This window comes from Schistocerca gregaria, chromosome 7 (assembly GCF_023897955.1).
Source record: "Schistocerca gregaria isolate iqSchGreg1 chromosome 7, iqSchGreg1.2, whole genome shotgun sequence".
In the NCBI taxonomy this organism is placed as follows: domain Eukaryota; kingdom Metazoa; phylum Arthropoda; class Insecta; order Orthoptera; family Acrididae; genus Schistocerca; species Schistocerca gregaria.
Window position 1 is genome coordinate 74926097 of NC_064926.1, and position 24633 is coordinate 74950729.

A 24633-nucleotide genomic window follows, 5' to 3' on the forward strand; every position below is an offset into this window, starting at 1 on the left:
TAAGCGCTGTTGGGATGTTGGGAGGGTGTCATGTGCAGGATAGCGTTTATTCACTATTTTGTTCATTTTCCTTACTGCTGTACGCTTATTAACGCCTTTTCCTCCTCTTTGTTGCTTTTTGGTCACCTCCGTACAGCCCTCCATCACATTTACATACTACCCTTTTTAATAGTTATTCTTCTATGCTCTTCGTTAAGCACAATTTCAAAAAACCTGGGTGCCACCAAATGATTGAAATGTGACACCACTAGAAGCGACTCATAAAACAGTTACCCCATAATAAAAATAATGATGGCTCATATAAAATATCCACTCATCAATTGCACATTATATCTAGATACTTAGACCACACATATTTAAGTGAATTTGAACCATTTTGAACCAAATTTTTGTCTGAATTTCATGCAGGATCAATGAACATCATAAGTTTTAATTATGCCCCGTATCTCACCGTGCCCACACACAAGCACACACACACACACACACACACACACACACACACACACACACACACGCACACATAATTCCACCTCAGACTCTCAATATGAGAATTATTTTTGAAACTCTGTAGTTACGTGTTTCAAATACATTTATCTAATGCCGGCTATCTATAATCCGCATTCCGATTTCATAAAGTAAGCACCACCACTAGAACCGTGATCACGGACTGGCACCCACAAAATCGACGGCTTCTCAGCAGCTGAGGACCAGGAAATGAAGAGCACCTCCACCGTCTGCGCAGTAAACGACAGCGCCAGCGCTGGCGGGCTACCCGGAAAAAGCGCGGTGACAGCAGCCACTTCCCCCGTGGCAGGCATCCGTCCAGCCCCCCCCCCCCCCCCTCCGCCACCCGACCCGCGCCGCCCAAAGTGCACATAAAAGACCGCCTGGCGCGACGGAGCTGCGGAAACAGCCGAGGGGCGACAGTGGCTCCTCGCTGGTTCGCAGGCATCCGCGCTTCTTTTGTCTGCCCCTGGAACTAACCGGGTAAATCCCAGAAATAGTGGGAATTTTAAACACAACTCAGACGTTTAAGACTACAGTCGTCGGTTATCACTTTTTGCGGAAGAACTTAAATTCTTCAAAAGGTGATCAGGACAGCGTTTCTCCAGTTTTCAACATTTTATTCAGAAACTGGTTTTACAGATTTCAGTGAAGGGCGTTTCCGTCCGTCTGTTCAGAGATCAATACTCGCCTCTGTCATCCAAGAAACACAGAGAGTCCCCATAAAATATCCCCTAGACAGTCAATAATACACAACTGGCCATTAAAATTACTACACCACGAAGACGGTGCGACAGACGCGAAATTTAACCGACAGGAAGAAGATGCTGAGATATGGAAATGATTAGCTTTTCAGAGCATTCAGACAAGGTTGGCGCCGGTGGCGACACGTACAACGTGCTGGCATGAGGAAAGCTACCACCGATTTCTCATACACAAACAGCAGTTGACCGGCGTTGCCTCCTGAAACGTTGTTGTGATGCCTCGTGTAAGGAGGAGAAATGCGTACCATCACGTTTCCGTCTTTGATAAAGGTCTGATTGTAGCCTATCGCAATTGCGGTTTATCGTATCGCGACATTGCCGCTCGCGTTGGTGGAGATCCAATGACTGTTAGCAGAATATAGAATCGGTGGGTTCAGGAGTGTAATACGGAACGCCGAGTTGGATCCCAACGGCCTCGTATCAATAGCAGTCGAGATGACAGGCATCATATCCGGACAGCTGTAACGGATCGTGCAGCCACGTCTCGATCCCTGAGTCAACAGATGGGGGAATTTGCAAGACAACAACCATCTGCACGAACAGTTTGACGACGTTTGCAGCAGCATGGACTGTCAGCTTGGAGACCATGGCTGCGGTTACCCTTGACGATACATCAAAGACAAGAGCGCCTGCGATGGTGTACTCAACGACGAACCTGGGTGCACGAATGGCAGAACTTCATTTTTCCGGATGAATCCAGGTTCTGTTTACAGCATCATGATGATCGCATCCGTGCTTGGCGACATCGCAGTGAACACACATTCGAAGCGTGTATTCGCCATACTGGCGTATCACCAGGCGTGATGGTATGGGGTGCCATTGGTTACACGTCTCGGTCACCTCTTGTTCGCATTGACGGCACTTTGTACAGTGGACGTTACATTTCAGATGTGTTACGACCTGTGGCGCTACCCTTCATTCAATCCCCGCGAAACCCTATATTTTAGCAGGTTAATGCACGACCGCATGTTGCAGGTCCTGTAAGGGCCTTTGTAAGGTGTCAGGCAAATCCAACACCTTACATGAAAACCCTGACATGATAAGCAAATCCAGTAGTATGTCACATAGCTCCGAATAAATCGTGACATTAAATTAACCAAAGTAATACGAGTAACGAGTGAGCAAATGGAATACCACAGACTAACACAAGAATGCCTAAATGCATGTCGTACCTTCCCACCGTGAGGCAGACGCACTTCCGAGGGGAGAAACGAGGACAGAAGCCGAGAGCAGAACCGTGTTAAGCTAGATAAGGGAGGGGCTGGGCACCCACGCTGCTAGCCTACCTGTACGACTATACAACCCGCACGTTTTAGCGTGAGGCTTTTTCGCGTCTCAGGTACGTCAAGGATCACCCCCAGCCCATGTTAAAAGCTAGAGCCCTCCAGAAAAGCAGTATAGATCTTACGATAACACAAAAAGGGCCACTACCACCCGCAAGTTTTAGCGTGAAACTTTTTCGCGTGTCTGTTACATTAGGATCACTCCCCAGCCCATGTTAAAAGATAGAGCCCTCCAGAAGAGCAATATAGGTCTTACCATAACGCTAAAAGGACCACACTAGCTGCAGGTTTTAGCGTGAGACTTTTTAGCGTCTCTGTTACGTTGCAAACTTTAAAAACATTGCCCCACCACGAAAAGTATAACGTTTCTTATTGGATAGACAGAATTTTTGTAGGCGGAGCTTAAGGTTAACATTGAGACTCTGATTAGTCAGATGAAAACACAGCCAGATAATTTTTTTAAACTAACTTCTGTAAATTGTAGTAAGGAGAAGTTAGAAAAGAGTTAGTTCCGAGACGGCGAGCTGGATGGCTGCTGCGCCGGCCGCTGCCGCCCTGACGCTGCTTAGACACCGACAAGGTAATGAACGCACGCGATGCCGCATTTTTGAGCGCATAAGGCTTCACTCAGAACTGCAGAAGTCTCATCTGTTACACCCCCTTTTTTTGCGTAATACTAGTGTCGATCGTTAATTAAAACTCATGGTGTTCACATTTGCCACTTGAAGAAAAGATCTGAAACGCGTTTATTTTTCTTTTATATAGTTATTGAGAAGCCACATCAGCCACTGTAATTTACGACAAGTTAAATAAGAAATTAAAGATAATTGAGGGATACTGTAGACCATTTTGATAGTTTTCTGTTTTGTGAAACTTAATTTAAACCTAGATTATAGATGTGATATGGCATAGGTCATCCTTCGATCGATTGTAGAACTTGGAAACCCATTCAGGGAATATTCGTTCACATTTTTGTTGAACGCAGTTGGTTTTTACCATCCTGTATTAAAACATTTCCTTTTATCAATAGTGCAATTTATAAACCATGTTTTGTGATTAGAATAAATTTCCAATGGTAAACTTAACTGCTTTTTCGACGTTATTTTACCAACTAACTAAAAATAGGAAAGCCTTGAACCCTTTCCACTATATTTAGTTAGAATTAAGATTCTTTTACAGGGAGTGCAGTGGAGCTGACGCTGAGATCATTTAGTATTTGGTTATATCATCGGTAGTCTCACTGAACTCTTCTGAATTCTACATGTCATGTGTGGTCTGGCGTCTCCTTACCAGCAACAGGTCACAGGTTCAAACTAGTTAATTCCCTAAAAAAACATGCTCAGAGCGTCGTTGCGCGAAAGTGGTAGGGAGACACGATATAGTACAAACAGACACCACCATGAATGTTTAGAGGACGTTACATTTCAGATGTGTTACGACCCGTGGCGCTACCCTTCATTCAATCCCCGCGAAACCCTATATTGTAGCAGGTTAATGCACGACCGCATGTTGCAGGTCCTGTACGGGCCTTTCTGGATACAGAAAATGTTGGACTGCTGAACTGGCCAGCACATTCTCCAGATCTCTCACCAACTGAAAACGCCTGGTCAATGGTGGCCGAGCAGGTTTAGGGCAGGTTAGGTTAGGTTTATTGTAGTTGTGTGGAAAACTAGAATAAGACGAAAAACTATTATTATTAGATTGCATCGAAACATAAAAATCATTGTGGGCTGTGTGAAATGTTACGGCAGATGAGTAGGAATGTAGAAGTGTTAAGAATGATAGATCATACTGTCTGTTGATCAGAAAATACTGTGAACAACTTTGAAGACAGATGTATTTTAAAAACAAATGGTTAATGCAAAGTTACAAATAAAACTATTTATAGATATTTCTCCCCGTGTATGCAATATTGACCCAATACAGGTTTATTATAAGTAAAGTTACCTCTGTAGAAATAACACCACTGGCCAGAATAGCGTGATATTGCAATGGAATATTTTCGAAGAAGGGGGAAAACGTATGGCAGAACAAAAATTAATAGTTACAAAATGTACCAATAAATTGTTCTGAGGCCAAAACACGCATACAAAGTATCACCCACATCAGTTTTTAACTGTCCCGAGGCCAAAAACCGCATTAAAAGCATCAATCAAATCGGTTTTTAACTGGCCTGTGGCTAAAACCCGCATACAAAGCACCAATCAAAATCAAAATTGATTATTAATTTCCGTGTGACTAGTGCAAAACCAGTTCAATATGCTGTCCACCGTTTACTGCAACTAGTTGAAATCTAGAAACAGCATGTTCCACAAGTGATCGAAGTGTTTCCAGGGTCACGTTCAGAATGTGTTGCGCAATGCGTGCTTCAATGCAGTTTGCAATTGGAACACTGAACACAACACCTTTCAGATAGCCCCACAGCCAGAAGTCACACGGATTGAGATCAGGTGATCAGGACGGCCAGACTGTAGGGAAATGACGGCTGATAATTCTAGCATTTCCGAAACTGTGCTTCAGCAGTTGCATAACTGGATTTGTAACGTGCGGAGGTGTGCCACCTTGCATAAAAATGATCCCATCCCCACATCCACGCTGTTTGGAGAGCTGGAATGACGTGGTTGCGCTAAAGACACTCACAGTGCTTACCAGTGATGGTAAGCACCTGTCTCTTCGACAAACTACGGCCCTATGATAGATGATGCTGTAAACCCACACCGCCGGCCGGTGTGGCCGTGCGGTTCTAGGAGCTTCAGTCTGGAACCGCGTGACCGCTACGGTTGCATGTTCGAATCCTGCCTCGGGCATGGATGTGTGTGATGTACTTAGGTTAGTTGGGTTTAAGTAGTTCTAAGTTCTAGGGGACTGATGACCACATATGTTAAGTCCCATAGTGCTCAGAGCCATTTGTAAACCCACACCACACAGTGACCTTTTCAGGATGAAGTGGTAGTGGTTGATTTGCATGTGTACTTTCCGTTGCCCATATTCGACAATTCTGTGTATTGAGATATTCTGTCAGATGGCAGATGGAAGCGGGCTTCGTCTGTCCACAAAGTCTTTCACGGCCATTCATTGTCCACTTCCATGCGAGCAAGAAATTCTAAAACAAAGGTCTCTCTTGCTGGCAGGTCAACAGGAAGCAACTCGTGCTCATGGGTAATTTTGAATGGATAGCACAGAAGGATGTTTCAGAGGATTTTACGCACGTGCTCACGGGTATGTCCAGTGTTCGGGCAATTCTCCGCGCACACCACCACTCGTCTTCTCTTGCATTGCTGTGGCCACTGCTTCCACTGACGTCGAATCAATTCGTTTGCTCCCTGTACCAGGTTGCAAGCCAAATGAACCCGTCTTTTCGAATTTCCGAATCATTTTCTCCAGACCCACCTCAGTCATGGGACCAAAGCCGTTTTTTCAAATCCTTCAGAATCCAGAACTTCTGCAGAGCGACGTGTGCACAGTCATCATTCTTGTAATACAGCTGTTCAATATTCCGTTGTAATTTGACGTCATTCTGACCAGTGGTGTTACTTCTACAGCGTTTTGAAAGTTTAATTTTAATTATAGTCACCCTATATAATGCTATAGTGCACATATTATTGCATGGCACATTTTGAAAATTGAAATTTATGGTAAGGACTATCGGGCCAAACTGCTAAGTTTATCGGTCCCTAGACTTACGCACTCTAACTTACGCTAAGGACAACATACACACCCATGCCCGAGTGAGGACTCGAACCTTCGACGGGAGGAGCCTCGCGAACCGTGACAAGACCCCCCAGACGGCACGGCTAACCCGCGAGGCTGACACGTTTTCACAATTATGTTTCAAATACTGTTAGAGGAAACTACACTTGTAAATTTCAAGTCTTCGAAAGAACTGCGTGTTGCAAGGTATCGAAGCGCAATAGGTAAGAGCTGACTTGTCGGAGCTGCATCTCTCATGGCGTTATTTTGTTTTTTGGTGATGGGGATTCGGGTATCCGCAGAAATTTTTCTAAGGAGAGGAAGGGGGTTCAGAGGGTGGGTAAGTGATTGTGTATGAGGAATCCAATGTATGGCAGAACCATTTATCAAGCCATGTATCAAACGTTGGACCATCAACACGTAAAAAGTTATGATCATCGTTTTTTTCGTTCAACCTCGTTTCTCTCAACATGTTTTAGTGACTGATCTTTGACGCCCCTTAAACCAACTGTTCGTCAGGATTTTCTCGTCTTGCACCAAACTGAAGCAGCAGCGTGTCTGTCTTACAACATTCCGAACGACAGTATTGTAGTACAGTATTATTGACAATATTATTAACTAGTCTAGGAAGAGCGTCAATAATATTTCATAATATTTTGAACATCTAGGGGCCGGTTTGCACCGAAGCGAACACAACCGAACATGCTGCTGCGAAGGAGAATTCTCTGTGGTGTAAACGCTAGGGCGCTTGAGCAGACGGAATTCGTTTGTGTTTGGTTCGCATTCAGTTGTGCCCGCTCGTCTTCCGTTGGTTGTTGATCTTTCAGCGGATCATCAAAGAGAGTTTGCGTCCTCTCTGCTTCGCTGCTAGCAGTACAGAAAGATCTCGTCTGCTAACTTGTCTGTTTTTGCTGATTTTGGCATGAGTCACGTGGTCGGTAGATTAGTCTAAAAAGAATATAAAGCTGCTGGCACAAGAAAGTAGACATCATCCTTGCTTCTGAGATCCAAAACATCCACATTTCAAAGTAAAAGAAACATATTTGATTGAAAATTGCTACTGCCCTCAGAAGTCCTACTGGGGACGTGAGAAGTGAGATACATTCGTTGGTTGCTTGCAACAGGCGAGACTGGTATGAATAAACATAAGCTTTGCAGCTATTTTAATTATGAGGATAAAGCACGATAACTTCCTTTAAAAGTTCATATGTTACGTTTTCCTTCGCACGCTGTGTTACATATTCTTCCCATGTTTCCTTCGACTCAACGAAATGTCGGAAGGGTGGAGGCGGCAGCTGAATTCATTCTTTAGCTTGTGTCGCCTTTTGCTGTTGGATGCTTGCGCTTGTACGAGGCAAGAAACTGAAAAGTAGATGTTGGACGCTGCTTAGCACTTAGAAGTCTCTCTCCCTCTTTTTACATGATTCCTTATGTGTCTGAACTCAAATATTTCAGCTTAAGTTGTTCAACTTAATACACACAAAGTTGATTGTTCAAGTTCCTTTTCCTCGTCGTCAGTGTGTTGTATCTTCCTCTGCACCGTGTGTGGCTCGTTAGTAGATACAGGAGTGAGGAACAGATACCATTCATGAACAAAGAAATCAGATATTAATTTATTCCACATTTGTTGCTGAAGTTGCAGCGTCAGTTGCTAGCAGTAACTTTGAATGTTGAAAGATATACAGATCCAAAAGATTTATAAAGCTGTCACTCTTCAGTGGAATGATTATTGAGAAGACGTCGAGCCCTGAACATTATGAAGGACTAAGTACTATTCATCTGGCAAACACACAAAAAAGGGCTCAGGAAATGAGAATAAATTGAGACACAAGCATATTTTTATCTTCAAATAGCAACTTCAAGTTGGTTTATTTTTCATCACTGGCATACAACATATGCTACGCATCAAAAGTCAAGTCATTGCACGCAAGCAAAACAAACGTGGTTTAATATCATCATGACTGATCCTGATGTCAAGAACTGATTTATTTTTTAAAGCAGAATACCTATACTCTTGTTTTTATTATAATGATTATTAAAGTAATCTTGAAACACTGGGGTTGGACAAAAATACGGAAACACCGCGAGAAATGCATGCTTGAACATACACGCAGATGCCAGACAAGCGTGCCGTAATTGACACGAATGCCACCTATGCAATGTCCTCAATAGATTGCAAGTGTCATTCGTGGTCAGAACCGTGTACCCTCTGCAGTTGTGAGTGTATCATATCGGAGCTAAGCCATTTAGCACATGGGCAAATTGCTCCTAGTCCCATGGTGGGTGCTTCCTTAACCATGGTGGCCAAAGTATTTGGTATCTTAAGAGGCACCATATCGAAGATTTTAACGGCATACAGGGAAAGCGGAGAAACACCATCAGCTAAACCACAACGTGTGGCTGGTCCCGGAGGAAGTTCGAGTCCTCCTTCGCGCATGGTTGTGTGTATTTGTCCTTAGCATAATTTAGGTTCAGTAGTGTGTAAGCTTAGAGACTAATGACCTTAGCAGCTAAGTCCAATAAGATTTCACACATATTTGAACATTTTTTTAAACCACGAAGGGGACGAAAAATTATTTTGAGTGATCGTGACGAATGCTCTTCGAAGGGGATTGTGATGAAGAATAAGAGGCCGACAGCTTCAAAAGTCACTGTAGAACTGAATGTCACAATTGTGAACACTGTCAGCATCAAAACAACACGAAGGCAGCTACATGAGAAGGGACTTGCACAGAGAGCTGGAATTACAAAACCACTCGTCAGTAATACAAATGCCCGTAACGGGGAAAACGTGGTGCCGAAGCCATAAAACCTGGATTATGCAGCGATAGGGGAAAATCATTTGATCGGATGAGTCTTGTTTTCGCACTGTTTCCAAAGTCTGCCCGAGTTTACGTCGCAAGAGTAAAGCATGACCGAATTCGGTGATGATTTGAACTCTTACGAAAACACATACATCTCAACATTGTTGTGCAATGTCTTATTACCGCTGTGGGCTATTTGGCGTTGTGGTACATCCGGTCCAGTCCAGGGTACAGCGTTTGTTCCCCTGTTGTGATGGTGGGTTGCAACTGGACGGGTCCCGTGTTCACACAACTTGCATCGTCACTGACTCTATCTGTGAGTACGAGGATCAATTGTCGCACCTCCTCTCGGCACCACGGGCACCAGATCTCTGTGGTATTGAACTTTGAGGCCTTCTTGGAAGAGAAGGATGGATGATCGCTGTCCACCTCTATCATCGTGCCTGTCCGCCTCCTTAGTTCAGTGGTTATTCGCACTTTGCGTGTAGGGGTACAAGATCGTCCCATTCTGCCTCTTGCCATTAGCGCCGCGTGTCTTAGTTGTCACCATCCAGCGTCTTGTGAACTCTCCTGCGCGTCGCATTGCTGTTTGTCGTCTAGCGTCTAGTGTCTGGTGTTTGTGCAGCCCTCCCTGGCGTGTCGTCGTCTCGTGTCGTAATTTCCAACATGTCTCCACACTTCTAGTCCATGTGCAGGTAATGTCAGCTTCAGTTTCGATATATCGTGATGGGTCCATTAGTATTGTTCTTTCGGCAAATACAAACAAATATTCTAATCTTGCGTATGAAGTAAATGATAGTTTTCTGAGGTACATCCTGCACTGTTATGGGGATATACGACATATTCGAATGGAACGCAGGTCTGCTCAGCAGGTCTACAGTGGTGTTCTGTAGGTAGAAATGGTGATTACAAAAATATTCCGTCTAACTTACAGATAAGTGGTTATCGGATTCATGTTACTCATACCAGCAAGGAAAGAACTTATTTTATTTATAATCAGAGCCAGCTCCATACCTGTGGTCCGCGTCATGTGGTGGTACAAAACTCCGCTTAGGAACAACGTCGAAAATTGACTTCAGCGTATCTTTTCCCACAGGAGCTGAGCCAACCGTAGTTATTGCGGATCATAGTGGATCTTCGTGACATGATGCTCGTTATTTTCTCCTTCTGCCCACGCTTACGGGCATTAACGCCATCATTCCCGCCTCCGCCGGACCCTGTTGTTCAAAACAAGACGATGATGCAATTGAGCAGCCTCTTCCTTTGGTTCGCCCTTTGTGTAGCCCTCCACTAAAGGACCCTCTTCTCTGGCCTGTGTTTGTGAAGCCATTGGTGCTTCTACACCTGATAGGGTGGTTAGTTGTAAGGAATCTTACGATTCTCCCGTCATCCACGTCTAGTCGTCGGCGCCTCCTGTTAAGGAATTTGTTTCAGGGTCCGACATGCCTTCCCCAGATCTATCAGATACCTCTCTTGTTGTCACAGCTTTCCAAACTACTTCTGCACCTTCTGCACCTTCTGTCACAGCCTCCACGTCACAAGCTCTTGATGGGCGTAACTTGATTCATTCCAAAGGGCAGGAGGCCCAGTTGTTACTAAACAAATCCCCATAAGGGTGCCTGTGTCCGTCAACAAGTGGTGTACAGAGGTCTCTCAGTCTGAAACTGATTTTCTGCATGACCCACCCACAGAGCCGCATGAGGTAATGACGATTCCGAGGAGTCGAAATAAACAAGGTATCCAACCTGAGACAGTTGGATGTTGGTAGAAGAAAAAGTAGTTGGAAGATGGGGGAGATGTTCACACTTCTTCTCTCTCCGTCACGTTCATTGATGGTGGCATGGATACCGGAACATTACTGCGTCGTGGTATGGGTTCATTCATAGTTTGACACCGAATGGTGACCGTCTTTCTGCATAGACCTTTACCCGACTGATCAGTGTGACGAATGTCGTCACACTACCTTACTTCACAGGCTGTACGCTTCTGGGCCGGCCGGCCGGAGAGTCCGAGCGGTTCTAGGCGCTACAGTTTGGAGCCGAGAGACCGCTACGGTCGCAGGTTCGAATCCTGCCTCGGGCATGGATGTGTGTGATATCCTTAGGTTAGTTAGGTTTAAGTAGTTCTAAGTTCTAGGAGACTGATGACCGTGTACTGTCCAGCACCCTCTGGCAGCCGTCCAATTCACCTCTGTTTCTGAAGTACTCCGTAAAGATCAATTATCTATTGAAGGTAACCTTCTCCAGTCTTCTGATTTCCTACACGTAATTAGCACACTGTTCCCTTATCAACAATTAAATATAAAAATAAAGATTTCCCTACTCTTGTATTCCATCCTTATGCTCCTATAACTACAGCCCAATTAATCCTCTTCGGGTCTGTTATTAACCAGTACTTTGGAAGATAGGCAACTCCTTAGTTTCTTCAAATATGCAAATTTTCACATTTCACTAGTTAATAGGTTTTCCTCTGCAACAGTCCCACAATGACATTATCCAGTGTGCTACATTGCTCCTCTTCACATCCATTTCTCCGATCGGTCGATCATACATATTCCTTCCATAACATATTGCAAAGTGGACAGCACAGGAATTAACTGACAACAGTCTATGGGGGATAACAACCTGTGATATTTGTTGGCACAATTATTCTTTTTCGAAAAACTAGCTAAAGCTCCTCTTTGATTTTGGCAAAACCAAATGCCGAACACACAATGAAATTCTTCACACAAACCTCAGGTATGCTGTAATGCATCCAACAATTCTCTAGGCCAGTTACACTTTTGTGCATATCAATGGATATAACATTTTAGTATGGACAGGGACTGCGGTTGTTGTGTGCTGATGCAAGCCAAGTTGGTGTCACTTTGCTCTCAGCTCCAGGCTGTGATGACTTCAGTTACACAGCTTGAGGTTTCAGTGGATGGGCACCACTGTTGTGGGCTGGCCGTGGGGATCCAACAGACGTCTAGGTCTGAGTTCTTTGATCGGTCTTCACCAATGTCCAGCACTTTTGGTCGAGTTTGGGATCGAACTGGTGCCTAGCAGGTGGCGAAAGACTTCCCACGCAGCCACACGTAAGGCCTCCCTAGATTGTCTGACAAACTCGAACCTCCGACGGGGGCAGCCATTATCGGGGATCAGCTCCGTCGTTGTCAATTTATTTGGCGTAAATCTCTCGGTTGCTGTCGATACTATTTCTCTGAATTCAAGCCACATCTGGTCTACACTCACATTGTTAACCTGGAAGGAGAGTGGAGACTGATTCTCAGTTAGGTCTCAAGCGAATTTTTTGTCTATGGTTTTGAACACATATATTTCTCGTTTATTTTTGGAGGATATGTCAGTTATGGTATTCAGTCTCACTACGACACCCCTGTGTTCATTAATTCTTAAATCCGTTTTGATGCTCGTTACTATCTCAAGATTATTCGTTGCTGAGAGCTCAAGTGTGTTTACACAACCGTTAACTATCCAAGTAGGCTCATGAACTAATTGCTGAAAATATTTTTCAGGGTTTTTTCTTAGTTGTTTTTGCATCTGTCTCGTTTTCATTTGAATTCCCCTTATAATACAGGACTGTGGGAGGGCGTAGTTGCTGATAAAACGAAAAGAAAGCAGAGCAACTAGCGACTCTGTGTTCTGCACTTGTCGTGTACGTAGCTTACACACCAGCATGTCGTCTGAGATATGCTTAGTAATTTTTCTGGTCACATCTATTTTGCGCTCTTTCATTTGCTTCGTCACTGTTTTGATTATCTCTTCTGTTTCCCTGGTAGCTTCCTCTATTTGCGCCTTGATGGAAAGCGTCTTTCCTCTTGTTGGTGGGCTGCGGCGGAATCGTCGTGGTCCATTATCTTCCCAGTCACGACGGGTATCATTCTTGTCAACGACGTGACCTCAGTTTTGATCGACGTCATTACGCCTATCATCTCTGCATCTGTCGTTCTTCCACTCTTGCTGCTATTGTCCGTTGGCTGGCAGTAATTCTAAACTTTTCTGAACTCAATAATAAAAGGCATTTCTCACAAACTGACGCTCTTAGACCCGCACTGCATTCTGCCCATCTTCTATCCAGTACGACACGTCGAAACCCACCCTGAAATTTTTGACAGGTGAAGAATGCACTGTCAAAATTTAAGCTGCTACGGTGCACTACAAGTATTAAAAAATTTGAAGTTTTTCAGATTTAGTTTTGCCGCCAGAAAAACTGCGATTTTTAAAACCTTTCCCGCCTACCGTGCTATCCAGCCAATAAGCAGGCCAACCCTGAAAAAACAAGTAGGGCTGCGCTGCGCGCAGTTCAAAGTACAAACATGCGAATTTTAAGCACTTAAACCATACTAAAAATGTCTCAGATCGTTTCTAATAACTTTCATTTCATATTCACAGCTAAACTGCTGGACATGTAATTGCTACACAAGTGACTGGCAGAAGAAACAAAATCAAGACACCGTATGATGAAACAAAATCAAGACACCGTATGATGTTAAATTACAGCAGCTCACATCAATCGGGATTTTAGTCTGTTGAAATGAAATATGTTATAAAATTTCCTGTTGCACAGTTCTTATGATAGTTTCTTAATAATACATCTTTTACTAACAATGAAGCAGTCTCTTATTTATTCACTATATTCATCACAAAAATGCGAAGTGTGTGTTTGATGATAAAAATATATTCCTTACACAAGGTAAAGAAAAATTAATGCATTCAGGCACTTCACAGTAATTAGTAGACAAAGATGTCAGTTTCTCTAACTAAATCTTTCATCAGAGTCTAGTCTACCAACTACATACGGTATTTTATCATTTTCATGTTTTATCATATTTTAGTCGGACCCATGCCTACAAAAAGTGAACTATTTTATTTAATCTAGACTTTTCTTTTGTGGTCAGTAGCCTCTATTTCATGAACCCTCTCTGTCTTGCTTGAAATCTATTCTCATAGTCTGTCTGTGTCCTCTGCAGCTTAGAATCGGAGAGGTGAACCTTTGAAATGGACAGGACAATGGCAAAGAGAGAGGAATCGAAAAACAAGGAGAGAGATGGTGGCAGAGGATGGCAGCCCTCTCTTTCTTGGCGTGCATAACTTGAACCACGGAGCTGGAACGATCTTTCGCGCCGAATTCGTGAGTGTGTGTTTCCAATGGTTGCTGAAAGTTCACGGTAGAAGTTCGAGATCTTTCGAGAAAGTGTGTCTGTAAAAACAGACAGACAAGGAATCGAGAGTGAGCGGTTAGGACGTGAGCATACTGGGGCCACAGCGTTGCGCCCGAAAACTTGAGCGGTGATTGGTTATAAGGTGCGCCAAAAGATTGGCTACAAGCTCGTTTCACGGGTGTAGAGGAGCGAACGGGCAGTTGAAGACTGGGCGTGCTACAGCCTGGACACGCTGGAAATGCTATTGGCCGGTGGAGACGCGCCATGCGATCACTGCTCGTTAGCAGTCACAATTATTTATATCAAACTCTGTCTGAATTGCTTAAGTCTTTCCCATGTCTGTCGTAAGCCAAATTCTTTATACTGTCCCGTTTTAGGTTGAGCGGTGAGTTCGTTCTCTTGTTTCAATAACTGTATTTAGCATCAATCATTCTGTTTGTCCTACATAAATCAGATCACGAAGTTTTAAGTTTATCTGCATGGCGAAATTCTATGAATGAGTGATAACAGCTTTCTCTCTATGTTCTTTGCCCTAAGCAATGGTAGTGTCCGTTGCAGCATTTGGGATCATGCACAACCTTATAAAATCCTTTCCCTTGTTCCCATAGAGGCACACCCTCCCCCTTTCCCCATGCTGATCATTTTGTCAAGTCTGCATTTCGTAGGGGACAGAGGGACATGAGAACATGGTTTGTTAAGTAATTAAACTCCATTCATACACAGGAAACTGTAATAAATCCCGGAGTTTAATTTACTTCAAGCCCCCCCCCCCCCCAGATCATTTTGAGGTGCATCAAAAATGGTCCAAATGGCTCTGAGCACTATGGGAATTAACATCTGAGGTCCTCAGTCCCCTAGACTTGGAACTACTTAAACCTAACTAACCTAAGAACAGCACACACATCCCTGTCCGAGGCAGGATTCGAACCTGCGACCGTAGCAGCAGCGCGGTTCCGGACTGAAGCGCCTAGAGCCGCTCGGCCACAACGGCCGGCGAGGTGCATCAGGCAATAGATTAATAATTGCATAATATACTGTTCAACTTTGTTTCATCCCTATAAGGACATACTGTGATGCTTTCTTCCGCTGTATCAGGGTAAAGAAATTACTTAACACGCTTTCCTGGAAGAAACTCTTCATACTTCAGTTAACCACGGTGTGACCATTACACTTATGGGATACTACATCAGTATCAGTCGATGTTATGAAAAAGCAGTAGAGATTAGTAGTTTATATATTCAAGTCCCATATATGCCTATTCTTACCCATACTCACAGATTAAGATCAATCACAGCCAGATTACTCCATACAACGTCACATAAAAACATTTAGACAGAACTGGGATTGAGTGAGAAATGGACATAGTCGTTGTTCTGCATATTGTACTGCACACCAGACGCAACTTACCAAATTCTAAACAGTGAGATACAAACTGACAATGCACAAATGTATGAAATTTAACAATACTGTTACCCTGATAAACCAGAAACGACAAATAGACATCGTACATTACATTGTTCGACAATTTTCTGAAAAACGCTTTATATTGTCGAAACATTTCTTCATTGAGGGGCTGAATCATGCTATTAGTTCCAGGTGGAATCCAAATTATGATAACAGTCTTTCCAGCCATCTCGTAAAGAAAGAGGCAGAAAGTTCCAACAAAAACTATGAACTATTTTCCTTAACAAGCTCAACAATCATCGTCTAGACAACAATTCACGAAATCGACAGAGTTACTTCCATGTTTTTCTGATGTTTGCTCAATTTCTTACGAAATGTTAACATCAATAGAATGGATGCTCAAGAAATTAACTAACAAATGCAGGTCTCAATTAGAAGCAGGTGACTTCGATTTCGTACAACATTCTTCTTATTTTACCTTTGTGAGGTCTAAAGCATTAATTGGAAACCACACTGTGAAACTCTGGAACCTGCACAAAGGCGGATCCTATTAGCTAGTATATACTAAGAAAACACAAAGAAAATTATCTCACTTTTACCTCCATTCTTAACACTTAGCGAAACTCAAAGGCAACTGCAACTTATTATGGAATTAGATGAGCTTCAGATTCGAGCAATTAGTATCTGTGAACAACTGCGTCAGTGAAACTATCAATGGAAACTGAAATTCGCTTTACTAATTACGATCTTTATCACGCTGTATCGTGTTATCTATTTACCGAAGTGCCGTCCATCAAGAATATGTGCCTACCGTGTTGCATATGCATCGTCTGCTACAGCCTAGGAAACTACGAATGTGGCAATTTTCAACATGTTTTAAAAAATACTTGCAATGTGTCTTAGCAGTTAAATATGTGATAGTGTGTTTCTTTTGGTGTATTCTTCCAGGATAAAAAAATTTTAAGACCAAGTTTACAGATGTCGGATTGGACCATTTCCTTGCTAGAAATTGAACTGTATTCCTTCTATCGTACCACTGAATTGCTTGACTGGAACCACCTCGCTATTCGGTCATTCGCCACAATGAATATCAAAGTGATTCTATTCCTTCTAGTTATTCCATAGTTGACTAAAAGTTAATGGTGAAATGATGTCACGATTATGTAATGATAGCTCAGCATTCGTATTATTGCGATCAGTAAGAATGAAAAATAACAGTTTTGACTTGCTGGTCACAGGCAAAAGCTTCCATATTTTACTACAGGTCACCAGCCCCAAGAACCATAAGTGTTTCACAGTTCGTAATATTCGTCATGGCTTCCTATAACCACAAGTACAATAATTATATACTGTTTGTACTGGTGCGTAACGGCAGCCGACCATTCTTGAAACGAGATAAAAACTTTCCATCACAGTCCCAACAAAGATTGTAAATTCACCAAAATCTGCTCGGATCTACACTCGCTTATCTCTTTACACAACATTTGAAAACTCTTTTACTACAATGTTTGTTGCCGTTTCGAGTACAAACGTCTTTTTTATAGTTCACACATTTACTATAACTCACACAGTCCAAAGTAGCAAGCCCCAAAACAGTAGTTCCCTCTTCCACTCAGGTCTACAGTGTACGCCTTACTACAGCAGTTGTTGTTGTGGTCTTCAGTCCTGAGACTGGTTTGATGCAGCTCTCTATGCTACTCTATCCTGTACAAGCTTCTTCATATCCCTGTACTTACTGCAACCTACATCCTTCCGAATCTGCTTACTGTATTCATCTCTTGGCCTCCCTCTTCGATTTTTACCTTCCACGCTGCACTCCAATGCTTAATTTGTGGTCCCTTGATGCCTCAGAACATGTCCTACCAACCGGTCCCTTCTTGTCAGGTTGTGCCACAAGCTCCTCTTCTTTCCAATTCTATTCAATACCTCCTCATTAGTTATATGATCTACCCATCTAATCTTCAGCATTCCTCTGTAGCACCACATTGCTAAAGATTCTATTCTCTTCTTGTCCAAACTATTTATCGTCCATATTTCACTTCCATACATGGCTATACTCCATACAAATGCTTTCAGAAACGACTTCCTGACACTTAAATCTATACTTGATGTTAACAAATTTCTCTTCTTCAGAAACGCTTTCCTTGCCATTGCCAGTCTACATTTTATCTCCTCTCTACTTCGACCATCATCAGTTATTTTGCTCTCCAAATAGCAAAACGTTAAGCGTCTCATTTCCTAATCTAATTCCCTCAGCATCACCCGACTTAATTCGACTACATTCCATTATCCTCGTTTTGCTTTTGTTGATGTTCATCTTATACCTCCTTTCAAGACACTGTCAATTCCGTTCAACTGCTCTACCAAGTCCTTTGCTGTCTCTGACAGAATTACAATGTCATCGGTGAACCCCAAAGTTTTTATATCTTCTCCATGGACTTTAATACCTACTCCGAATTTTTCTTTTGTTTCCTTCACTGCTTGCTCAATATACAGACTGAATAACATCGGGGAGAAACTACAAAAAAGCTTTCTGTAACTCTACAAATGCTAGCAATGTAGGTTTGCCTTTCCTTAATCTATTTTCTAAGATAAGTCGTAGGGTCAGTATTGCCTCACGTGTTCCAACATTTATACGGGATCCAAACTGACCTTCCCCGAGGTCGGCTTCTACCAGTATTATTACAGTAGTATTACACTAGTATTAAAAGAAAAATTATTTTTAGCTGTGATCTCTCGCAGAAAAACTGTAAAAGTGATACACAAAATCCTTACATATGTCATCTAAAAATTATTTCAGTGGTGTTTAAAATTTCAGCTATGGAATACTAAATATTCAGAATATTAATACCCTGATAATGTTTATTTGCATAACATTTTTCAGTGATGTACTTCTGTTACGTTTGGGACAGTTAGGTTGGACTGGCCACCAACAGATAGTGCGAAGAAATAGTTTTTGGCTTAGAGCCGAAACACTACTTCACTGAACCTTGTAACTTGAGAAAATATTACAAAGAAATATTAAAAAGATTATAGGCACTGCTGGGCAGTGTGCTGCATCGTAACAAGGCGCGCTGCTCCCGAGAATCAATCACTGACTGTACTGAGCGGGCGTTCGTTTATATTAGGCTTAAACCTACGATGAATCAAGTGAGAAGGTCGCCTAGCCAGTCTGATTGATATTTAAATTTTTATTTAATTTTGTCTTGGAATAAACTCATGTAATGTTGAAGTGCAATTTGTTATGCAATACTACAGTGGGTGTGTTGTTAATAAGAACGAAGAAATATTCCTTAGGACACGCATGCAATATCGCATTTATCCTTCGACTTTCAATTAAAAAGTCCTCCCCTGTACGGGCATTACATAATGCGTGTACGAGGACAGGTTGTGACACACGAACGTCGACGTACGGAAGCTTCGGTCTGGCTATGAATCATGCACATATAGCCAAAGCCGTTAAGATGACCGCTTATGTAATGCAGGAAATTCGGGATCATCCCCAGTTTTGGCACACATTTTCATTGTATCGTTCCCTTGTACAGCTGATGGTAGTGTGTATTGAGAACTGTGAATACATTTCATGCAATTCGTTGTGCCCTTCATGTCAAGTAGCATCATCACCCCAAAAGTTGTCTGTTTCTGTACAACGTGATCTGCTGACAACATGCCCGCTGTGCATCCTGTGTTAGCAGCCAATAGGGTGAGTGGGACGGAAATCACGTGACACCTATTGGCATCGGTTCCATGCAGGATGCCCTCTTAGCCCAGGTCACCAGCTACCACAACGTGATTCCTTTCCTACTCTCCACTTGGTGGACGTGTTCCTGACGCAGAAATTAACATCTTTTATGACCACTATGACTATCTAAAGACTTCACAGACCAACCTGGGCGAGTGCATTAGTATTTATAAAAACTTCATTTGTTAATGAAAATATGCAGCTAACACTTCAACAAGGATAGTTGTATAGGTACATAGGGAAAAGCCGCGACACGCTACGATAAAAGTTATTACTAAATAAACACTAGCCTGGCCACTGTAAGCATCGGCAAAGATGCATTATGCTACGCCGGAAGGCGAATGACAAATTTTTTTGTCAATTTATTAGATAGACTATCTGTAGTTCTCGTGGGGAGAAGACGTATTCTTGTGAGAAGTGTGTAATACACATTGTGTTGGTTCAAACGGCTCTGAGCCCTATCGTACTTAACATCGGAGGTCATCAGTCCCATAGAAATTAGAACTACTTACACCTAACTAACCTAAGGACATCACACACATCCATGCCCGAGGCAGGATTCGAACCTGCGACCGTAGCAGTCGCACGGTTCAAGACTGAAGCGCCAAGAACCGCTCGGCCACATCGACACATTGTGTTGTTTGAATAATAATTTCTACGGAAGTATGAAGTGTGAGAGTTCCTTTTTCGTACAAAACCACGAAAGTTCTCTCATCTTCCGCTCATTATGCTAATGTCATGTCACTGTAGCTGCCTGCACCTGAAGAGGAAGTCCGATTAAAATCGGTATTGTACGCACGGTCAAAAATGAGAACTAATTAAGGCGGAAGAAGAAGCATATAAACAAACTGAGTAAATCTCAACAACACAGAGAATACAGGAATCATTGTAAGTTAAAAGTGAAAGACAATTCATTCCCTGCAAAATTCATAAAAATTAAACATGTCACTATATATGCTCACACCTGGTCCCTGTACAAAATGGTGTCAGAAGTGGGATGCCCTACATTTCAACCTACAAGTGAAGCCACGGCAACATCTGAGACGATTAATGAGTGAGAAGCCTGCTGGGCAAAAAGTGATGAGCTGAGTCGGTGCATAGTCACCTCAGCGACATGTACCGCACACCGTGGAGCCGTCACCACCTCCAAGGCCACACAGCAGCCAGTTGGTCTCTCTGTCGTCCAGCTCGCTGGCTCAGTGTCATGAGCCATTAATACCTCAGCACATCGCTGTCACATGGACATCGAGATGACAGCAGTAAGTGTTGCTAAAGCACTCACTTACAGCTGCCGACCTGCACAACCGAGAACGCGGAGTGTACAACAGCCACTGGAGAAGTCTTTTATATTAGATTCGGAGTCCAAAGATTTGAATGCTTTTGTCTAACTACGTGCTCGCAAATGAAGGCTACTGCACAGGCAGGCAGTAGTGATCGACTTAAATCTTTGAAGGACAAGATAGGGGACACTGCCCTTGAAAATCTTTAACTGCGAGGACAGCTGCGACCAGAAACAGCGCCCCATCTGACCTGAACGTAAATTTAAGCATTCAGGCAACTTTTAATGATTCTATTACGCGCACTGAAATGCAGTCGGGTGCTGTAAATAATTTCCTCATAGTTAACTTCAAACCTCTGTTTTCGGGGAAAAAAATCAGAAAATGTGGCTTCATTTTTGCAAAATGTACGCGTTAATGCCCGATTGTGAGCTTGACTTGGCGAGATGCGGTTTATTGCGCATCTAAAGTTGTCTGGAGACACAAAATCGAAGCAGGTGCCACAGTGGTTTATGCACTGGACTCGCATTCGGGATGATAATGATTGAAATTCCCATCTTTGCCAAGCAATTCTCTGGGATTTCCCTAAATCACTCTGCGCAAATTCTGGGAGAGTTCATTTGGAAAAGGCACAGCGGAATTCCTTCACCATTCCTTCTTAATTCGATATTGTTCTTCGTCTCTAACGGCCGTGCTGTCGATAGTGCGTTAAACTCCAATCTTCCTTCCTTCCTTGGAGATGCAATATCCTATGTAGAGTCAGTTAAATCGCTGCCTAATGCCGTACTTATGTCTTGGGGTAAGACAAATGGAGACATGATGCGCACTTTGAAAATGTAGAAGAAATAGCTGTGAGTGAGTTTACCAAGGGGATAAACCATAAATTGGCTGAGGAATAAAATTTGCATTTGCAAGAGTCCATAGCATACAGACGATAGGTGTACTGTACTGTACTGTAGAGAGATCATCTGTGACAACATATGTTTTCTGACCGAATTAAACTATAAATTAAAATTTAAAGACCTGCTTCCTAAACTTCTTCCTGTCCTCGACACAAAGATGAGACGGGAATTACGGAACATTATTCCCTCTATGGGGGAGTAATTTTCGGTCAGGTTAATTTTAAGGCAACGCTTTCAAACTATAATTATTAGAGGTCACCAAGATAGTGGTGATCATTAGAAAAGCTCCTTGCTTTCAAGGACTCCAGGATTGCAGGGTCACATTCCTGGGAGGTAACTGGCGGTTAGGAACAGCCAGGTGAAGTACATTACTAAACTGTTATCCCTGGAATGTACATCAGTTGCAGGTTGTCTGTGTAATAGCTCCCAGGAGCAAAAAAAGTTAATATTCGATACTTTATACTGTTACTGAGAGAATTAAAAAATTTAATATGCTGTCATGATCTACTCTAATTTTATGTTATAGGTTTATCAAAATCAAACCAGTATTCCAGACAAATATCTGGACTATATTCAACCAGTGTATGAGAATGAGAGCACTTAGCAACATCCAACGAAGTTTACAAATAATTTAATTTTGAATCTTTACGGAATTTTTTCTCGTTGAGTCCCTCCACAAAATGACGAAAGGCAAAAAGTTTATCACTTAGTACATTTTCGCTGTTCATGCAAACTAACTTCAGCACCAGCCACGGTGTTTTAATTGATGGAGGCTATTTTTCTTTAACATCCTATCGATCGTGAAATTGAAACCATGATGAAAATCAAAACTGTTTTATTTGCAACATTTAGCTGCACGTTGCAGCTAGCGCTACACATAGTTGCCGCTCCGCCTTCGACATCTGTCGTGGCTGGCTACCAGCTTCCCAATTCCATCGCCATAGAAGGCAGCCGTCTGTGATCTCTGCCGATTCCCTACGTTGATCTGCAATTTCTTGTCCGCGCCAAAATGCTGCCCTCATAGCAGGCCGTTCATGTGAGGAAGAGATGAAAATCAGAGGCAGTCAAGTCCGAATTGTATGGAGGGAGGGGGTGATCAAACACTTCCCATCGAAAATACTGGAGCAGCGTGTTCCCTGCACCTGCAGTATGCGGCCGAATATTATCATGAAGAAGGGAAAGAATGACAGCTACGTAATGGCGGATGACGGGAGTTGATAAAAAGGTGGCCCTGTCATTACCCTTTACTACCGATTCTGTTCACTGCACAGTTTGTATACGGTTTTTCCATATACCACCGGTATTTCCAGAATTATATCATTGCATCATGAGATATGACGTCATGAACATTGAGATGCGCGAAAAACTAGCTTTTGCTCAAAATGTAGTGGAAATTACCCGCGCTACTTTCATCCAGTGTTTTATAACGAGAGCACTTAGCGACTTCACATAAACTTTAGGCATCTTTTCAAAACTTTCCTAAACTTTATCTTGCTTACATGCTTAAAGTCAAGCACAGGTTGATTCCGTGATGGTTACAAACTTTCGGAATGACGGAGAAGGGTAAACGTATCAATTAACCCTGGTCCCGAAAGACTGTAAGGTAGACAACCTTCAGAGCTAGTATGGCAGTATGAACCAACACAACAAAAAACATGGACTCCAAAGTGATATCTTAGGAGTTGTGAGCACTTGGTCTCCTTCGCTACTGTGAAACTCATCTCTTCAACTGCATATGTCCCCATACCTCCAAACGTACGCAGTTTATGGTCAAAATTTACACGATTTTTCTTCTTATTTCGATCCATACTACCACCTAACCTATAATATTATCAAGAATAGCATCAGTACACGAATTCCACTGTCAGACGTATCAGAACTATTTCCGCTTATATCTTTCGACCTGATCGTTTCTGGACCAGGGCTATCTTTCTCCACCAATCCTGAAAGTTTGTAACATAATTACGGAATCACATTGTATTTAACACATTAAATCTTATATAAACTAACAGGACGTTCGAAGCTCTTTTACACGCGGGAAAAAATGGTTCAAATGGCTCTGAGCACTATGGGCCTTAACTACTGAGTTCATCAGTCCCCTAGAACTTAGAACTACTTAAACCTAACTAACCTAAGCACATCACATAATCCATACCCGAGGCAGGATTCGAGCCTGCGACCGTAGCGGTCGCGCGGTTCCAGACTGTAGCGCCTTGAACCGCTCGGCCACCCCTGCCGACTACATTTGGGAGTTCGATTCTTTAAACAATCAGGGTTTTACTGGTAACAGTCTAACACATCTGGTGAGTTCCCTCAGAAACCGCTGGTAAAGCAGTATTGATGGCCACACCATGGCTAATCGGACCAGCCTGTGCATGTACGGTGTGTTGTTATCGTTACAAGGTGCACTGCGCCAGACAACAAATCACCGAGTGAGACATCTGGGCGTTTGTTTGCACAAAGATAAAATCAACAACGACCAAAGCGTAGTACAAGTCGAGGGAGTGAGGTTGTTGCCTTTATTTCATACAGTTAGGATGGCTTCCCCACAGACGATATACTAGAGTTGATACAGGATATTAGCCACGTAAACCACTTACACAAGGTGTTTCCGGGAGAGCGTGCAAAACTGTAACTGGACATAGAAAATGCTCCACTGAAAAATTTGAAATGGGGAGCCTGGGGTCGGAGAAGTCAACTTAAGCATATATGGAAATAATCTCGTCTGCCACTTTGTCTAACATTACTGTTTCCCAGCTTATTTAAAACTAACATGCATACCAGTTTACACGTACTGTTGTTGTTGTTGTTGTTGTTGTGGTCTTCAGTCCTGAGACTGGTTTGATGCAGCTCTCCATGTTACTCTATCCTGTGCAAGCTTCTTCATCTCCCAGTACCTACTGCAACCTACATCCTTCTGAATCTGTTTAGTGTATTCATCTCTTGGTCTCCCTCTACGATTTTTACCCTCCACGCTGCCCTCCAATACTTAATTGGTAACCCCCCGATGTCTCAGAATATGTCCTACCAAACGATCCCTTCTTCTAGTCAAGTTGTGCCACAAGCTACTCTTCTCCCCAATTCTACTTAATACCTCCTCAT